The sequence below is a fragment of the Aptenodytes patagonicus genome, chromosome W (genome assembly GCF_965638725.1).
Source record: "Aptenodytes patagonicus chromosome W, bAptPat1.pri.cur, whole genome shotgun sequence".
NCBI lineage: Eukaryota > Metazoa > Chordata > Aves > Sphenisciformes > Spheniscidae > Aptenodytes > Aptenodytes patagonicus.
In genome coordinates this window covers 1,083,761-1,104,550 of record NC_134981.1, presented here as the reverse complement: position 1 = coordinate 1,104,550, position 20,790 = coordinate 1,083,761, and positions in this window count along the sequence as shown.

The following is a 20,790-nucleotide window of genomic DNA, read 5'->3' as shown; positions in this document are numbered from 1 at the left end:
AATTTAATTAACTGCAATTATTTGCACAGAAGTCAACTAATCTATTCCCATCCCTAAACATGTGATAAAATCCCTTAAAGAAGCGAGGCCTTCATTTGCGCAGTACTTTTCTGCTGTCTCTGGTGTCCAGCTGCCCGTGCCTGGTTTTTCCCCGTGCCTGGCACACCGGTGGTTTATGCAGTGAAACGTCTCCTGCCTGTAGCTATCCCGTTTGCACCCAGGACCGGGTGTTAAAGCCCAAATAGCCGAGGAAAAGGCAGGATAGCGCAGTTTGACACTTGCTGACTGGCTCAGATAGAGTCCTCCCTGTCACTGAAAGTCATCGTGCCCCCAACTGTTCAGAAGTTTCACATTCAATTTTTCTGATGTCTTTCATGAAAAATGGTATTTCCTTACCCATCACAGAAGATATTTTCCCTGGCAGGTATGCTGTCGAACATGTTGCATTCACAACATGACACAAAGTCTAAAAATCACAGAGAGACTAATTACTGGAGGAAAATTACACCAAAAGACCAATTTCCTGGTGATGGAGATGACAGCCCGGCGCCCGGCCCCCCGGCCGGTTTGGGCAGCTCGCCCACGAGATGCTGTCACACCCCGCTGCCCTCGTGCCGTGGCGGAGCAGGGGAGCGGGGCTCAGCACCCGAGAGCCCCCCGAGAGCCCCTGCACCCCGGCTGCGCCCCATCACCGCTCCCCTTTGGAGCAGGGAGGTCACGCCGGGATGGCTCCTGCTTCTCCTTCTCCATCAAGCGCTTTGCAAATTCTTACGCAGAAATGCAATTAAATTAATGCTGCAATAGTTACAAATATAGTCAAATAATCCTTCAACTGTAAGACTTCATATAAAAGCAAAAATGCCACGAAGATAATTTCTATGAAAGCTGAGGTATGGTTGATGAATTAGTTCATATTTACCTAGATTATGTATAATAAATGTAATGTATATCATTTATATCTATATAGTTCTAATTTAGTTGGAATCGGAAAATAATGCAACACAAATTCATATGAAAAACAATTTTTTTGAAAATTAAAATGGTAGAGCATATTGTTTTATATGAAATATTGAGCTGTGCAATCATATCTGTTATATGCTTTAAGCAGACTTCAGTAGGAAAAACATATTTGTTCCCTTTGGAGCTTCTTTATAAGTGTATAAAAGCTTTAATTTCATATGGTCATAAACGGGTGGAATTTCACAAAAATGCCATCAACATTTTTCTCCCTTTTCCCATCAACATTAAAATGTGATAAACAGATATTCAGAAATGCACACCACCTCAAACTTCGTTTCTTTTGTGTTAAGTTATTCAGAGAGCTATTCTTGCCTGTTAATAAAAAAATAGTTATTAAAAACTACTGAAGATTTCTAAGAATCACTCTTGGGGAAAAAAACAAACAAACAAATTTTACCTGCTCTGCTGCTGCACCCGAGGTTTTTGAACCGAGGTTACGCGTGGGCTCTGCTTTGCCATGTGTTTAGCCATGAAGAAGTCAAGAGCGCGTTGTTTCCAACGCTGCGCTTGCAGATCCGCATCGGCCGGAGCAGAGCCGCGGGACTCGCTGGCCGTTGTGCACACCCACAGCCCGGTGACCTCCTGCTCCTCACCACAGGTTTGCCCCCGGCTAGCACGCATCCTGCTGCAACAAGGTCAGGCAATCAACAGTTCAGGAAAGAGAGGTCCCAACAAGGACCGTCACCTTTCTTAACCAGATCACGCAGTTAGTTCTCAGGGGTTTTTTAGCTAGATAAATTTAAGCAAATGCATTCTTCTGTCCTTTACACATGCATCATATCATTCCAATACTTCACTCCGTGAGATGACTGTTGCTGCGAAGTCCCTGCAGAGCACGCTGTGCCCCTCGCAAACCTCATCAGATGCTTCTGAGGACAACAACCTCCCAGGCTGTATGCATGAGCAAGAAGCTGCTGGTCACCACCCGCTGCCTCGTGCTGCAGAGGTACCACCAGAGATCAGAAAGAGCCCGCAGAGCTCTGGAAAATCTCAGGAAATGCGTCCAGGATTTTTAAAATTTGCTAGGGAAACTACGGCGATATTGCTGGCTTCTGGTCCGACTGCAGTTGAACAGAAAGTAACTGCAAGCGCCTGAGCTGCCGGAGCTTCGCACACCCATCAGTGCTTTGGACAGACGGTGCTCGCCCCACCACGCTCAGGCTGTCCACGGGCTACGGAGTACCCTGTACTGGGGACACCGCGGTACCGAGGCGTCTGGGGGGTTTGGGGGCAAGGTGAGCTGCCGCTGGGGCTGTAACCGATCCCACAGATGGCATGAGCACTTCTAACCCAACCGCTCTCAGCTCTGCAGAAATGTTGGGTTTGCCCATGTCCACACAAACCCAGGAGGACAGCCTGTGTGAGCAGTCCCCGCACTTCCCAGGGCCTGCAGGGCTCAACGTTTAGAATAATACTATTTAAGGTAATATTCAGACCACCTAGGTGTTCACCCTGCGGTCACGGCGCCTGGGACCTCTTGCACAAATGTTGGCAGTTCCCAGGACATCACCAGACCTTGATAACCAAAACTGGTCCCTGCAAAGGGACAAAGCAAAAGCCACCCCTGTGAACAGCACCAGCTATGGAAATTCAACATCTCACGAAACAACTGCCGAGGTACGGCCAGAGCCTTCACCGCTGCAGATCAGGGAGGGGACAAAGCCAGGGAAATAAATGGCCAACAGAAGGATTTTCCCCATAAACTCCATTTTGAGGTCCCACCTTTTCCCCTGCTGCCTTAAAGGAATATTGCAAGCGTTTCAGAAACAAGCTACGGGGATGTACCTGAGACAAGGAGTGGCTTCCAGTATTACACGGTGTAATAAATACTAGAAAGGGAGAACTAAAGCAAACCACAGGCCGAAATAACACACACAAAATCCTAATGAAACCCAGCGATTGGGCTTGTTGGTCAATGTTGGTCACACACCCTGACACACGGCCTTTGGTTTGTCTCTGGCTAATGAACGTTTCTCAGGTCTCGGAGGTAAATGCACCTCTGTCTGCTCATAACGGGGGACAGAGGCACCCCAGGGTCCCTGGGCACCCGGGACGTCGTCGTTCCTCCCCCTGGGGTGTGACAGCTCACCCCAGCCGGGAGGCAGCCTCCCGCACGTGGGGCAGCGGGTGTGAGAGGCACACCTGGGAGGAAACTGCTGACTTCTGCCAGATTTTCATGTATTCTCGGTAACATGGTGTTTAAAGGGGAAAAAAAGGGAGCTGGTGTCATTGTTACAGCTTGCGCTCTGTGCCAAGCTGCCAGGATGCTGCCAAAGATAACGGAGTCTTTAAGATGTCTATTAAAAACTCCTGGTATTATAAGATGCAAAAGAACTAGCCTTGTGCAGAGGTAGAAAGTAATTATGCAATTCTTATGTAAAATATGCAAGCTTATTTTCCAGGAATGATGCATGGCCTTAAAATAACGTCTCAATTTCTTCCCGTTCTGGAGTACACTGGAGATGTCTCACTCTTCCAGCTCTCCAGGGCTAGAGCTGGCTTTTTCCACCACTGAAAACCAGAGCCAGGAGGACTTGTCAGAGGGAAAAAAAAAAAAGAAAAGATTCTTAGATCAAATAAATTTTTAAGCAACCTGCATATCTGTGTGCAGCGCCTACAGCTGATCCAAAACACGTGCATGTGCACACAACGCACGTAAGAAAGACGAACTTGAAAAAGAGTAGTTCCGTATTACAGAGTACTAGCACAGATGAAGCGTTAGACGCTGAAACAGCGCCGAGTTCAGAAGTGCCATGACCAAGGTCCCTGTTGCAGCACGGGCCCTGTAGCTGCTGTGGGAAGAAGCACCACGGCTGTTCTGCATTAAACGGCCGGTGCCTCTGTGTGCGGAGGGAACTGTGTGCCGTTTACCTTTGCTCATGACACGGCTGACTCCTCGTGTCCAGGCTGTGGTGGATTCCCAGCCACCGGATCAAACTCCCGTGCGCCACAGCCTGGATTTGTTCTGCTGAGCCCACACCTGAGCCGCTCGGTGAAGCCGTCCTTCTGCTGGGGTTGTGGCCTCCGCCAGGACAAACGCTGTCCCGTGCCACGTCCAGACACATCCTCCATCCCTGCGCACCTCTCCTAGGCCCTGACACAGGCAATCCCTCTCAACGCAATCCTGATGCGCATTTTCTCCTCTCCGTCCTCCGGGCTGTTGCTGGAGACACATGGTAGTGGCTTCCCTGAGGTTGGGTTGGGAGGAGGACACGGGGCATCGCCATATTCACATTCACTTCAGGAACAGCATCAGAGCGGTCAACAGCTCCTTAACGCTGTCTGGCAAGAAACGGGGAAAGAACCGGTGTGATGTAAGGTACAACTCACCGCGGAAATAGGTGCCGAACCTGCCCTGGGAGCTTTCAGAGAATGTGTTTTCCCAAGCTGTCGCTGGTGATTTTAGACTATAAATAACATATCACCCGATTGTGAAGAACGTAGTTTAGCACAAGGCACTAGCTAGAGTCACACAGTGAACTAAAATGATGTATGAAATGTGTTTCACTGGGAGTTGTAATACCGATTACTTACAGTTGCAAGCAAGGTCTAGCTCTTCAGAAAAATGGACTGATAAAACACATATTTTAGATCTCCAAATAGACCCTGCCAGATCTCAAAATAGTCCACAAATTAATCGCACAATTATGAATCCCCCCTTTTCTTTGATTCAGCACTATCCCCTTCAGGAAAAAATTTCCCCAGGTTAAAGCACTTCGGAAAATATTCCACATATGTGCTCACACATAATTATTTTTTCCTTTCTCCAGTCCCTCCTTCATCCGCTCAGTTCTCCTCACCTCTCCAGGTTAAGTACTTTCCTCTGCCAAACATCCCTTTGAAATCCATCTCATCTGAAATGCCAACAGCTTTTAACTAAGTAACGAGGGAAGGACTGGAGGGGGAGCACCGGTGTAGCACACCTGGGCAAGGCACGGCAGGTAACATGCCGCGAGTGGCCCTGGCCCTGAGAACAGCTGGCCCATGGTCCTCCACCCAAGTCAACGAAGGTCTGCAGAGAGACCTCATAGCTGTGCAGAGCAAACCCCGCTGCAAGCAGGCACAGGAGAGGGGGTTTGGAATCCCATATTGGGACATCGGTGGCCATGGTCTACTCAACCCCTTCAGGACCCGTCCCATCAGCGTGTCTTGGCAGGCTGCAGTGTAACCAAGAGGTACTCAGCAACTAGGACAGATGGATGAGGAAGGGCAAATAGAGCAAAAATATTCGTTTTCTATTAAGAAAATCAATAAAATTCACAGGCGTTAGTTTTAAAAACAGTTACTTGCTGCTTTCACATTAAAAGTTAGCTACTCAATTAAAAATCGTAAATTGTTCTTCTCCTGCCACATCATCTCCTCTCTTGCTATCTGCCAGTTGTAGGGAGTTTCTTCTTGTTCCTTCTCTAGTTGCCACTACTCACAATTTTGCAAGGAGAGAACACAACCCTTATCGTTTCTTGATGGTGTAAAGACTGACTGTAACCAAGAATTATTTCCACATGCCTCATATAAGTGAAGCAGTACAATAATAGTCATAATGGTAATATCCTCCACAGAACAGTACTTCTGTTCTGAATAGAGCAGGACGAGAACTTCCCATTAAAACTTTCATTTTTCAGTTGTAAACCGTCCTTTTCCAAAACCACTTTTTTGTTTGTTTTCTCTCACAGACAACCTCTTAGTCTCCAGATTTCCTTATCGTTAAAGTCATACGCCCCTTCCCAGCCCTAGGACAGAGACTCTTTGTCTATCAGCGGGACTGTGTCGCTTCTGTTTATTGACCTTTTCTGGCTCAAGAAGCAGCCCCAAGACATCAGACTTTTGTAACCATCAACTTTGCACCTAAGCAGGAACTGCCCTTAAGAAGTAAGAGCCCAGCGTGCAAGGTGGGCCAGGGAGGAAAGCCGGGTTGGACAACCAGTCACACAGTTGGGTTGATTCCGCATGTGTTTGGCTATTTAAACTTCACTTTTTGCAGGATACAAGGCAGGTCTGCGTTTTGGTGATCTGATCGATGATCATCCCATGCCCGTGCTCACCTTGATACCTACATCACCACGCAGGACTTCAGACTTACGAAGATATAAACCATGAAAAATGAAAGAGCAAAAGATGAAAAATGTGAGAAAGAATAAATTAATATTTCCTGAAAGTTCACTTCAGAAAACAAAAGGCATTTTCCCAGTGAATGGCTTGCTTAAAATCTCTTTGTTTCACTGCCTGAAACCACAGAGTGGAGAGGCAGTGGTCTTGGTGAGTAAAATACACGTTGCAAAGGTTAGAAAAAGTCACCGAGCAATTTTTATTGTCTGTTTTTTTGTCAAGATGCTGAAAGTTGAAAATTTCCCCCCGTGTTAATAATACAGTATTTGTTACACGTGACTGCTTTACTGGAGTTAAACCAACACGACTCCTGCTCACTTAGACCCGAATTTCTCCAGCGGCCAGCTATTTAAGAAAACAAAAGCCTTCATGGTTTGCAATATCGGTCAGTGCTTAGCAGGACAGGAGCCTTAACGCAGACCGAGCGCTATTTTGAACTCTGAGCATTTGCAAAACGTACCACAGAAATACCTGCTCTGAGGGGAAAATTTGGGAAACCGTGGGACTGGGTATTTCAAAGATAACACTCCTAAAGAATTCCTGCTTGAAAACAAACCACATCCGAGTGGTAGATTGATGCACAGATGCTCATCTATAAACCAACACAGCTCAGATGGGTCCAGATCATTTGTTTTGACGATTTGGGGGTTCACAAGTGAAAATCTACTGCTGAGACTTTCCAAGAAAAACGGACTCTAGCAAGAAAAGGGATTTCTGCAGGCAAGGTTGGCAGAGCTGGCGGCCCTCGGCACGCTCCCAGCAGTAGATTTCCTCACTTTGCAGGATCAGGCAGGTAGGTTTCCTTGGCAGCTCCTCCAGGATGATACCTGCCTCTCTGTAAATCCAGGGCTGTCAGGAAAGTTCACATCACATGTTATCATCATAGGAACTGAAGAAACTCAATTTCCCTCTGCACTAGACGCTAAATATTTTCCATCTTCTGTTTTTGGCTATGTTGGTTTTATACAAGTGTATCTGAATAGAAAGGCCCAGTAGATTTAACAAAAGAAACTGGAAACATCTCTAGCAGAAACTAGTTTTAACAAGCATTTCCATGCTCTTTGGTAGACACAGTATTATCTTTATGAGCACCGACAAACTCTGTGGCTAATATTCACTGAAGACAGAAGAGATCCTGGAAATTAATCTTCCCCAGCCTTCCATGCTGTAAAACCAGCGTTCGTACGGTGAGCACGGCTGGGGAGAGAGGTCCTTGGGCTGAGCACTCGGCTGTGCAAAGGGTGCAGCCCAGCGCGGAGCTAGGCGTCTCCCCTGCCTTTACACCGGCTGCGAACACACCAGGGAGAGCTTTTCTCTCTTTTCTTTCTCTGTCTTCATGCCATGTCTCTAGTCTCACCTGGGACAGTTGTTGTGGGTTAACCCCGGTGGGCAGCTCAGCCCCCCCCAGCCGCTCGCTCACTCCCCCCCAGCAGGATGGGGGAGAATCAGATGGGTAAAAGTGCGAAAACTCGTGGGCTGAGATAAAGGCAGTTTAACAGGTAAAGCACAAGCTGCGTGCGCGAGCAAAGCAAAAGGAGGAATTCCTTCTCTCCTTCCCATCGCAGGCAGGCGTTCAGCCACCCCCAGGACAGCGGGGCTCCATCACGCCTAACGCTGACTGGGGAAGACAAACACCATCACTCCAAACGTCCCCTTCCTCCTTCTTCCCCGGCTTTTATTGCTGTGATGCCGTATGGTCTGGGATATCCCTTGGTCAGTGGGGTCATCTGCCCCGGCTGTGTCCCCTCCCAGCCCCTTGTGCCCCCCCAGCAAGCTCGCTGGCGGGACAGGGTGAGGAGCAGAAAAGACCTTGACGCTGTGCAGGCACTGCTCAGCAACAGCTAAAACATCCCTGTGTTATCAACACTGCTCTGGTCACAAATCCAAAACACAGCACCATACCAGATACTATGAAGAAAACTAACTCTATCCCAGCCAAACACAGTACAACCCCAGACAAAAATTATAAACAGGGTGGCCTCTGCTCTTTCAGGAACGTCATTGCCAAAACCCGCTGCTCTTCCGAGGAATACAGGCTCAATCACCTGTGGATCGTCCCACCGCGGTACGGATAGGCAGCCCTGTGCCAGTTCAACACAGATGAGCCCCACCTCGCCTACATCGAAACAGGGTCAGGAGTTTTACTCTGAACAACTCCGGAGCTCCACTTTGCCGACCCGGGATTTGGGAGCATTTACAGACAAGAGGCGGGAGCTTTGATGCTCAGAAGTCATCTGTTTTCATCCCTTTCACCATATACCAGCGTTTGCATCCGGTACAACTTTAAAAACACATTTGCCCATCATTAGCCCTGCTATTCCGCATGGAATCCCATAAATTACAGCTGCTGCTAGGAAATTAAGATGCATGTAGGGATATTATTCACAAACCCTGTATCTGTTGCATCTGGAAGTTCTGGAGTGTTGATTAGTTAAATGCATAATTATGAGATAGCCTTAAAGGCAAAAATTGTAAGCAGTGACTTTTGCTAAGGAGTCTCCTGTTGGTGTTATCATACAAAATATAAAAAGCTGCGAGTCTAAATAAGAAATTTATCTTAAAGAAAAAAGTTGAAAGACTTGTGCTGAAGATACGACTTCTTCAGAACATTTCTTCACAAGTTAGATAATAATTAAATACAAATTAATTACTCCCACAAAGCATGTCATTTAGGCAAAAGCCTGCGTTTTTGAGGAACATTAGCATCTTGTTCTGCAATTACACAGCTTGGAAGCATACAGTTTGGTTTCATTTTTGTACTATTGCTTCTAGACTCTATACGTTCGTGCCGATTTCAAAAGAAACCATTCATTTGCACAAGTAACACGTCAGTAATGCAAATAACACGTTGGCACAAGCCAGACCAAGAGGGACTGAAAACTGGAAATCCAGTATGAGCACTGAGAAGCGATCCAGAGAGCCAGCAGCGTGACTGAAACAGATCTGCTAGCTCCCCGGTACGGGACAGCACTTACCCGAGGACAGAGCCCCACCGAGGGGAACGGGACTACCGACCAGCTTGACGTTACACCCATGCTTACGCACTCCCTTGGACAGAAACCTGAAGAAGCAACATCAGCCGTTTTTAAAGTCTTTCCCAATTTTTTTTTTTTTTTTAATAAAAACCATACTAGCAAGGCAGATTTTTTTATTTCTCCCAAGAGTGCTTGCAGAGCGGGGTTCAGCCATCACGTAACGGTAGTCCACCTTGTGCCTGCCTTCAAAGCATCAGGCCAAGACTCCCACAACACGCGGACGAAGGGCAGGCAACACGACACCGTAATAATTAAGTGCATACAGAAAAGTGACATTTTTGCCTTTAGAGGAATTCCTCCATGGCAAAATTTGGCTTTCTATTGAATCAGGAAAATCCAAGTACTGAAAATATTTGTGTCATGGAAACTCCCAAATATTCCAGTTTGAAAATATCAGCATCACCTCATGGAAATGAAGCATTTTGACTATTATACATTATTTTAAGATAGTACAAAACGCTATCCTAAAATCAACTGGAAAGGTAATTTTCCATTTTGTTTGTGAATCCTTTCAGAAGTCTTTCACTGAAAATTTTATGAAAAGTGCAATGTTCCCATAAACCATTTCAGTTTCATCAAAAGTATATTTTCCAATGAAAGATCGTTCAAATTATTTCTTTTCTGCCAGCTTTAACTGCTCTGACTTGTTGAAAAAAGCTCTGGGAATTTCTGGGGGATAATTGTTTTAACCATTCAGCCTCACAGCTCATTATCATGAGTTCTTTATCTAGAGGAAAATCTCTGCTAACATGAGGAGTCACTGGGAACTCTCAGGTGCTTTCTGCCTTTAAAAAATCAAGCTGATTGAATTTCTGAATACAGCTTTTTTTTTCCCCCTCTGCCTCCTGTACTTGAAGCAGAATTATATTAAATTACCTCATATGATAATTTATTGTTTATGCATGGTATTGGAAGTGCTGATTGAATATCCAAAGTATGACATTTGAAATTACGTCTTCATTTCATTCCACAGTAATAAAGGACTATTGTACCCTGACATATTTATAGCCTTGAACGGCGGAGTCGGTTATGTGCCAGGTAATTGTCTATTGGCTCAATCCGCAGGCCCTGAGACTTCTAAGACAGAAGCAAGCCGTACGGATTAATACGAAGTGCGACTGTGCAGCTGTATCTCGCGATCAGCAAACCGTCGCGAAACCCAGTCCAGGGACCCCCGCGGCTGCTCCGGCATCAGCCCTCGCTGCGCTCAGCCTCTACCTTCCATCTCCCCACAAGCGCCTGGGAAAACAGCGGCTGCTTGCTCGAGCCTCCCAGAAACAACCCCCTCTGCTCAACGTACGCCTCCTGACTGCAGCAGACAAAATCATTTAGCTCGCTGCAGAGGAGCGTTTCTCCATTGCATCAAAAGCCGTATAAAGTGGACATAAGCAGGAGATTCTTGCCAAAAAATGGAAATCGCTGCAAAAAGCTTATTCATTTTAATCAAAGATTCACAAAATAGTAGTAGTTTCCTGTCTGTGGGGTTTTTTTTTCTTTCAGGGAAAACTGATTATTTCAGCTTTTTCAAACCAACAGCTTTTTAAGACACATTTAGTTATAAATTTTTTTTTCCCCCTAAAAGAAAAAGTCAAAATTCAAACTAAGTGCTACAGGGTTCATAGAGGAACATTTTGATAGCTTTCAATTTTTTTCCTTCCGTTTGTAGATTCATAGGAAATTCAGGTAGTTTTTGCCCTGATTTGGGCTAACAGCATTTTTGGAACCTAGAAAACTGAGGCGGGACCAGGAGCGTGTTCCCTGCCCAGGTTTTAAAGAAATTCATGGCTTATAGCTGCAGACAGAACTGCACTGAAGGCGCTCCCTATAGCATTAAGAGAGAAGACAAGACAGGTAAGTCGACATCGTATTGAAAAGAGAGGGACTGCCTGTACACGGCAATAAGGTTTCCATAGTTATTATAACATGGGGTGGGTGATATTCCCCCTCCCTGGCGCTGCCGTAACGCCCCACGCCGCCACCGCCTCTCCTGGGGGTGAAAGGGGGGCTGAGCCCTGCTGTCCCTGCGCCCCCCCAGCCGCTCTCTGCCCGGCTGCCCCTCCTCAGAGCCGGTCAGGCGAAAGGATGCAACGTTTCCATGGGCAAAGACACTCCTGCAGCGCTTGACATGCAAGTGGATGCGAAGAATCCGATGAAGTGCTAGATTAGGGCTTTTAAAATAATTGTGATAAATGATAGCATCTGCACGCACTAATTTCCCTCAAGATGTGTTAGATTAATTTTATGAAATTAACGTCCAGAATAGCAAACATTAGCCATTTGCGTGACCACCACTTTGAATCCGTGTGAGCTCTCGCAGTTTTGCATGTGCTTTCAAGCATTTTGAACCCAGGGAACGGCTCAGATTTAGAGGGGAACCCAAAAGCTGGCCTTCTGACCAGGTACTCAGGAAATTCACATTACGTGGGTAAACTGATAACTCGGGCAGTTCAGTGTCTAGTGGAGCTGAACTGAGCATCTAACCAGGTCACCCAAATTTCAGGGCTTGGCACTAGTATTTTATAATATTCTTCCTATGTACTAGCATACTCCAGTTGCATGCCACGCTGCTCACACCAAAAGGCGAAGGATCCTTTAATCGTGTTTGCTGAATCCTGTGAGCGACTCACGGCTGAGGACAGGCAGTCCTCGGAGCGAAACGGGACCTGACCTGGGCTTTTCAACACCATGTATATTACTTATTCCCACGTAAGACACAGCTGAAGGGGACGGTTCACTATCGGTTCACTTTCCTTTTGACAGACTGCAGGGAACAGAAGGTGATTTTTACTGTCCAGAGACGTGTGAAGCGCTGCAATCCCCTGCTCCTCCTCTTTCTCAAGCTCTGGGACTACATCTCCAATGCCACCAAGTCGACATGCGTGTTTGAAGACACACCGTCTTCTCATCTGGTTCAACGAGCTTCATCACAAGTAACGACATGTCTGTGAGATACGAGCATCTGGAGGAGAAAGCTGAGCTGAAACTCAGCCCAGAGGAAATGGAAGTTGGAAGAAATATGGTAACACTTAGCAGAGCAAGCCAAGACCATGACTCTCTCCTCTGCTGAGGGAATCCACGCTCCCGCTGCCAAAACCTGGTTACTGCAGGCAGCCTACTCTGCCGGTCGGGCTGGACTGTCACGAAACAAAGAGATGATCCATGTATTGGCCCCATCCCTTCCAGACCTACCAACCCCGGCAGCTCATGCAACATCTATGGGATGAACTCCAGCCGGTCCTTCTACCTGAAGATCAAACCCACCAGACCTCTGCTGAACGGCAAGCACAAGGGAAGCAGAGCAGGTTTTGTAACCGTACCACACGGGTGACCAAGGCCTCTTTTGTTGTCCTGCTCCTGGACCCCACCAGACCCTTTCAGATCCCTCCGCGTAAGGCGGCGTTTTAACGCAGTGAGACCCCGGGACTCGGACAAGGAGGGGCTGCAGAGCAGCCGCAGTCAGGGCTTCCCATTGGGCCCATGGGGAAACAGAGAGCCTTGAGCAAGAAATAAAAAAGGGGTTTCTATGAAGAATGCAAAATCGACCCCGTTATTCTTTGAAGTGCCCCTGTACCTGTGTATATCGGCACTCAGGTTGAAACCGGAGTTACCAGGAGCTCACCTGCACGCTCCGAGCTGCTGCTGGCTCTGCAGGTAGGTGACTATTACATTATGCCCTACGGCAAGCTTCTTTACCACCATTTTCACATCACACTTCTAGAACCAAGGACATAGAAAACTTAGAGGAAAGGGAAAGAGTGAAAAATAAGAGGAGACACATTCACACGCCAAGACAAAAGACATACAACGGCCTTAACTGCATACTGCAGACGTACCTACACCTGGAAAGGGGTCCACGTTCCACCCGTTTGGCGTTAAAGGTGTTACGGCCAAGGCCACCTCCTGAATCGCTGAAGGCTTTCCAGCTGGACACTTTGTTCTGAGAAAGAAAACACACAGGATCACTTAAACTGCACTCAAAATTGCACCTCCAAGACAGACTCAACAGGACACGCCTCAGCTGCAAAACACTTGTTTTTTCCTGCCCATTCTGTATACTTCGTCATGAATCTCAAGATGAAGCAGACTTCTTGCTCAGGCAGAACTCAGAACTGATGCAGCCCTGAGCCACAGCGTTCAAAAAATAATGCTTATCTGCAATTATTGGTGTCTGATAACAATTATCAACTCATGTTATGTATTGAATGCATGTGGGTTTATTTATAATTTTAAAATATTTCTGTAATTCGACCATAGGGATTTTCATTTTTTATACACACACACATATATATATAGATGTGTGTACATATACACACACACACACGACTTTCACACCTATGTGAGCACATTATTGAGGTTGCACCACGACTGCTGCCAGCTCTTGCTTCAGTTCCTGGTTGTGATCCGAGGTCCTGACCTCACCCATAAATGTCCCTGTATGGTCCCCAACAGCTGCAGGGTCATCATTTCTGCAGAACTCTCCGCATACAGAAGCATTTGTCAGCAAGTGTTGTGTTTTATCTGTTGTATCAGCACTATGCAAGTACTCTGCTCTTTGCAAACTCACGCATCTGTATCAAGTTAATTTTAATTTTGCTAATTTTGAGGAAAAGAAAGCTGACATGTTAGAAGAACTTGGGCTTGGGAACGGAAAGTGACAGCAGAGATAAGGATTTGTGGAGTTTTGGTGGGTTTTTTGGCTGGATTTAGCTAAGAACACACTGATGATGTAACACAATGACACGGGTACCTGCCCAGCCCCACTGAATACATTTTGTTTGGAATCCTGCTCAGAGATGGCCCGACGGGTCACTGGGATGAGCTGGATGAACAATTCGCTGTTAGCAGTAAGAGCGTGCTGCAGCGAGCCGCGGGGACAGGATCCATCAAGGGCTAGACGTCCAAACAAGCAGATCATCTCACAAGGGAAGAGGCTGGTGTGCAGCATAAAGCACCAGCACCGTATCTGCCAACCCCTGTTTGCTCCATGGCCAACAGCGCTGGGACTGACGGGAAGGCAAGTTTGCTTTTCTTCTGCTATCTTGGGCATGAGAGGAGCTGCAGGGGAGAGAAATCCCGTAACAGAACCGCACGGGCAGCACGCACTAACCAGGGGGACAGGTGGAGGATGCAGACAGCTCGTGGGGAGCAGGGAGGAGGGAAAGCTGCAGCCTATGCAATTCATCTTCAGCTTTTGGGACGCTTAGGAGTTTTCTAATGAAATATGTACTTTGCTGAAGCATCTATGACTGTGGTTAAGAGTGGATTAGGACAGGAGCTGCAGAGACGGAATTCGGAGCACCCTGACCAGGGACAGAAAGATGAAGGTTTTGCAGGAGCAGCAGCCCGAGTGCATCGAAACAGCCTCTGTCTGTCTGGTTTTTTAATCTTACCTTCACAGGTCGCAGCAGCAGAGGCCATGAGCTACGCTGCAGGAGGGCACACGAGTGCAGCATTAGCCACTCGCAGCTGCAGAGAGTCTAGTATTTGGTGGCCCTTTACAGCCCCAACTCCCCACATCAAGTCACCTTTAACATCTGCTCACGGCCCAAAGAGAAAACATTTAGAAATAGAAGCTTGTTCTACCTTAAGAGACAGGGCCAAATACAACAGAGCACGTGGTTTTTAAATGTTACCTATTATTTATCAACCTAATGCTTTCTAGGGAGTACCTCTAACTCAATTTTTGAATGCTGGGAGCAGCAATACTGCAAAAGAGAGTTTTCCTGCTGGGCCAAGGCAAGGAACAACTTTCCCTTCTCCGATGCAATTACAATGCCAACCCCAGCAGCATCCCTCCGACAGCCTTGGACACACCAGCATTCAGTGCTGGAGCCGGGCAGGCATTGCTGTGAACCTGGGAAGACCCCGTCATCGGTACCAGGGCACAGGGCAAGTTACGTACCTACCGTCAGAGCGCTCCTGCTGCCACGGAGCCTGCGGACCATGGGGGTGGCGAGCAGGAGATGCCGGCTGCGGGGGCAGTCGCCCTTCGGAGGAGCACGCCAGGATTAAGCTGTCAGTCTTGCGGGGGTCTGTTCAACCCAGAGACGCAGCCTGCGAAACAAAAGACGACAGGCAGGCTGGAGGGGATCAGCAGAGAGCGCTGCTCTTCACCGCTACGTATGCAGATACGGGAACAAGAAGAAAGTTATTCCCTCCCTCCCCCCCACCAGAGGTCCTGCAGCAGCAGCCAGGTTTTGGATAATCCGTCTAAATGTGGATTCACTCTGGCAGTTACAGATCTGAATTAGAAAAAACAATTGGACCATCTGTCAGAGTGCCTAATAGAGACACATAGTTCAGACACCTCTGAAATTCAGGTGAATTAATTTAAAACACAGACATGCAAAATCATACAAATTAACCTTTTGACCAGATACATATAATTTCCTCTCCTTTTCATGTCTCCAAACGGAGAGGAAATTTCCGGGATAAAATGTAGCCGCTACAGCACGGCTGAAAGGAAATACTGTGGTAACAGAGGCAGGGCTATTCACCATTCATTCACTGCTGGCAATTCTGCCTCTCACAGCGCTGCAGTTTTGAGGACTTCCATAGATTTACCTGCGTCTCCCACCGTTTTCACCCCTGCGCAGAACGCAGGCCCTGAAGAAAGCATCTCTGCCATCTCCCCCTCCTAAACTGGGTCCTTTTTCTGTCAGAACAGCAGTGTCAGCTCCTTCTGTACCCTGAGAACACCGGCAATACTCAAAACGAAAAATAATATCTTACAGGTGTGGAAGGATGTTGGCGATGCCATCGGCTTGCTGCCTGTGTGTGCCATCCATTCCGCTCCCATTAGCAGCCTGAACTCAGCACACGCTTACGAGCATTTTGATTTTGTCTCTGCATTGTTTTCAATTAGAGGCTTTTTTGCATGTGACACACCAAGGGAAAAACAACACTTAGAGTTAGAACTAAGGTACTCCCGGAGACAAATATGATTAATGGGATAATCTTGTAGATTACAATAGTTAGAGGCAGTTCCTGCCATTTCCCACTCTCCAAGGACTGGTTCTATTCACATCCAATACAGACAGCTGCAGATTCCTCAGCACCGTTAGTATCCAATGTAGGACTACGTTCAACATTTTAAAACTCCTGCAACGTGCATCTTCTATAATTGTGTATTGTCTAGACTGAGTTTTACAAATTTAATCTTAAATAGTGTAATTTCTTGATTGAGGGAATTTTTGCAGAGCTAGTTGCGTACATGCTCGCCTTTGCATAAATATATGCACACACCCACCCACAGTGCTCACATCCACTGCGAATATCCTTAAGTTAATCACGTCCTAATTAAACAATGATCAAGTCTTACTAAATAACCCCATTGTCACTGAGGAGTACCTGATGGGCAACAGAAGTGATGGCTCCCGACTTCCATCTGCATTTCCATTCAAGCAGAGGGCTGCAAACACGCGGCAGGAGGCACCTGCTGAACTTCAGGGCAAGTTTCTCAAGCTGTACAAGCGGACACCACGGGAAGGATTAATCATGATAGCTTCTGTTGGATTAAAACTCAGGTTTCTACTGAGTTTTAAATTAAATATGGCCAAAACCCTCTGCTGCTGAATTCAGGTTATTTTTCTCTGGCCCTCTACTTTCTGCAGCACTCTGAAAACTAATGGCAAAAGAAAGAACACGTTTTATCAGGGAAAAATCATTTTGGCAAATATCTGGCAGACCATCAGTTTCAGATTCTGGCATAAGAATGCAAGCTTAATATTTCCAGTAAGGTAATCAGCAAGAAAAAATCTCTCTGTAAACATTGGCACACCGATTATCAGCACTGGGCTTCAGTCAGCAGCACCGTGAGAGGAGTGAGGCAGCGCACTTGTTTCAGAGGTTTGTTTCTGATCAGCTCATAACAGCTCCAGCAGCATCGCCCACATGCAGTCGCTTTATGGGATGGGTTTGGGGCTTTTTTGTTTTTTTTAAAGTGTTCACATCCAGCCACTGGAGGTGGTGGGGAAAGGAAACAACAAACTAGTGCAAAACTCAACGCAAGACGACACGAATTGTACAGCAAATTTTCACACTTGCAAAGTTTCAGAACGTACAAGATTCAGATAATATATTGTAAGGTGACAATTGATTGAAATTAATCACCTAAACCTTTGCAACACCCCGCTGTTCCAACCGAATGCAAACAGGAACGTGATTTATGCACAAGCCTAACAAAAGGATGCCGGGTGACCTCCTGACTTGTCCCAACCCCTGCCCACACAGAAGCACTACGCAGCACACATTCTTCAATCCGAGAACTGAGTGCTAATTTTGAGTATTTTGAACATTTTTTTTTTATTTGATCAGCTTGCATAAACTACTTATTACTGTTTACCATAATTCACACGAAGGGTTTTTTTTTAATTATCTGTGCAAACAGAATCTTCATGTGGAGCTAGACAAGTCACGCGTTGTCCTCCGGTACCCCCCGTCTCACGGCCTCTGTGATTGTCCCCCTCCAGTCGGAACATTTTCAGCTTCTGCCTCAGGTACAAAAGTAGGGGGACGGGGAAACAAAGAGGTAATAGCTTTGTGTCTTCCCCCACTGCCCCTGCCAAAGCTGGGGGGGTTGCCAGTTAGAACTTCACTTGAAGTTACTCGGCTGACCGTAGACGGGTTCTCCTGGCTTTTGCCCCAGCTTAGTTCTCAGTCGGCGCAGATTCGTTCTCCCCTTTTCTCCTGTCGCTTTCTGTCGTATCAAACACCGAGCGACACAGGGCCGCGGAGATCGCCGCGCCGCTCCTCGCTGTCCCTCTGCCCGACCGCCCTGGGACGGAGCAGAAAGCGCTCCGGCCCTTCTGCATCACCGGGTGACGGGTCCCCTTCCCCATCCCCATCCCCCCCCCCCCTTTCCCCGGCTCCAACGCTTTAACGTCACGCCCGCGCCCAGCAAAGCACGCGCCCTCCGCCCGCCCCGCCGCGCGCTTCGGCAACCGTGGGGTTTGTCCCCTTGGAACGAGAACAGCCGGAGGCGACCCGCTCCCCGGCCCGCTCACGGCCGCGCTTCCTCAGCCGCCGGGGGGGGGGGGCCGGCACACGCCTCCCCAGCGCCGCCCGGGACCCCCCAGCACCGCCCGGCCGGCGGGCAGCGCCCCTCGCTCTGCCCCCTCCCGCCCTGCGCCCGCCACGCGCCCCCGCCGGGCGGGCTCCGCCGGGCCGGCAGCGCCACCTGCTGGCGGCGGGCGGGAGCGCCCCGGTCCCCGCCGGGACCGGCCGCGCTCAGCATGGCGACGGCGCTGCCGTGGGCGGGGAGCGGGGCCGGGGGAGGCGTCCCGAGCGGCCCCGCAAGGCCCCGAGCAGCAGGGGAGCAAAGCAGATCCTCTGCTTCTAGTATACGTGGGTCTATTTCAATACCGCCACGCTTAAGCTGCCTGGCCTGCCGCTGCTGTAGCATCACGGGACGGTTTGGGGTGGAAGGACCTCTAAAGGCCATCTAGTCCAACCCCCCTGCCGGGGGCAGGGACATCTGCAACTGGAATGTTTCCAGGGATGGGGCATCCACCACCTCTCTGGGCAACCTGTGCCAGTGCTTCACCACCCTCAGCGTAAAACATTTCTTCCTTATCTCTAGTCTAAATCTACCCCCTTTAGTTTAAAGCCATTCCCCCTTGGCCTGTCGCAACAGGCCCTGCTAAAAAGTCTGTCCCCAAACAACGTGTTTTGCACGTTGCGAACAACAAGACTTGAGCAGAGCTCCGGGACCAGCTCCCAGCTAGAGCAGGAGGGCCGGCAGGGCTGGATGAGGCCCTCCGGTGAAGCACCGGAGAAGGACACTGAGGGCACACACACATGCGCACAAGGCTACCAACAAAGCTGCCCGCAACTGATGCGAAGCAGCAAACGTGCCGTTGGCGTCTTTGAAGAAACAGGTTATTCCACACAAATAGATTTCCAATAAGAAAAAAAATTGCCTTTTAACATGCGAGTAAGGCCAACCATTATAAGAGAGCTGTAGCCACTTGAACTTAGAAAAACAGTATCCACCCAGAATTATGCATGAACAAATAAGATCGCAATTACGCCAGCCACAGGCATGAGGTAGCTGCGTTCAAGCAATGTTTCATGAACACATAAATTAAAACAGTGCTGTGGTGCATTATCTGTGCACCCTCGCTAGGTTTGTTTCATTTGAAGAATGAAACAAATGAAGAATTTCATTCTTCATTTCAGTGAAGAAAAATCAAGAAGTGAGAAACTTTCAAAATTCCACCACTATTCAAGGCCAATTAAGTAGGAGTTGCTTTGGCATCAGTCCCAATAAAAAAAAAAAAAAGAAACAAAAAAAGAAACAAAAAAACAACAGAAGTTTGAAGATTATCAAAAGATAATCAAGAGGCAGGAGTACAGTTAATGCCAGTCAACACACCTTTATAAAAAATAAGACCTTATCACGCAAACTAATTTATATACACATTTTTTAGCAAGATTCCATACTCAGGTAATTTAGGTATTTATTTCTTCTATCCTGCTCAGCTTTCTGATAAAAACTAGAATTCTGACATCAGTAAAACATGTTAAGTACTTTTAAAAAATACTCCAGAAGTAGCTGGAATAGGTGCACAGCCCCCCACGCACGTTCACAGAGAAGCTCCCCAGAAAGAGGGTGGTAGAACTGGCCCTGCACAGTGCTCGAACAGGCGATTCAGAGCTCAGCCTGGGGTCGTCCCCGATAACAACACCCAGGTAACGGAAAGCAGCACAAGAAAAGTACCTGGGGATAAAGCACAGGACGGCCTGGACTGCTCGGTATCAGACCACTGCAGCAAAATGCTTCTTTATACGGCCAACTTCCATCCAACTTTCTCCAGGCACGGTCCTGTACATGCATTTTTGGTTTTTAATGAAAACCTTCCATACTTTGTTTTGTTTCAGGTACAAAGCATGCTGAGCCTTGAATGTGGCAGTGAGGAAGAGCAGGGGAGCAACAGTGCATCCATAGTGTTCTTTACACAAGATAAATCCCTTCTCCCATTCACCGCTAAAGAAGAAACCTTATTCCATCATTCAACGTTTTCATGTTGTGCAATTCTCCAAGGGAACTTTATTGGAGATTCAATATCAAGACAACCACTCCGTCATTAAAGGCTACAGGAAAAAAGAAATCACACATGTATGTTCTAAACCACCTTTGCAACATGCTGGCACCAAGCAGGGGAATGCTCTCCCGAACTTTAAAAGAAATACTTGTTTTGAGAATTACGCATAGAACAAGTCACTTTATTTTCAGTGCATGCAAAGATGTATGGCATGAAGGAAGACGCTTTATGAAGAAACACCCAAGCAGAAAAGACCCTTCAAAGTTTCAACCACGGGAAGAGATATATTTGGTATCGTAGAGTCAAATCTTTAAGAAACCTCGAAGTGAATAGTTCAGATGCACAGAATGCACTTGAGTTCATGCCAAACTAGGCTAGGAATTAAATTCAGTGATAAATACTCATGTTCCCTAACACAAGTGAATTTTATACTATGCAAAGTGCTGATACTTGAGTCAGTGCCTAGGTATTTTATTGGCATATCTCAAAAATACTCTTCTAAATCCAGCTACAAACTGGCTGTTAAAGGGAAAACAAAATCTAGAACTTTTGAAAAAGTGGCGTTTGCTGCAGGTTAAGTTGTT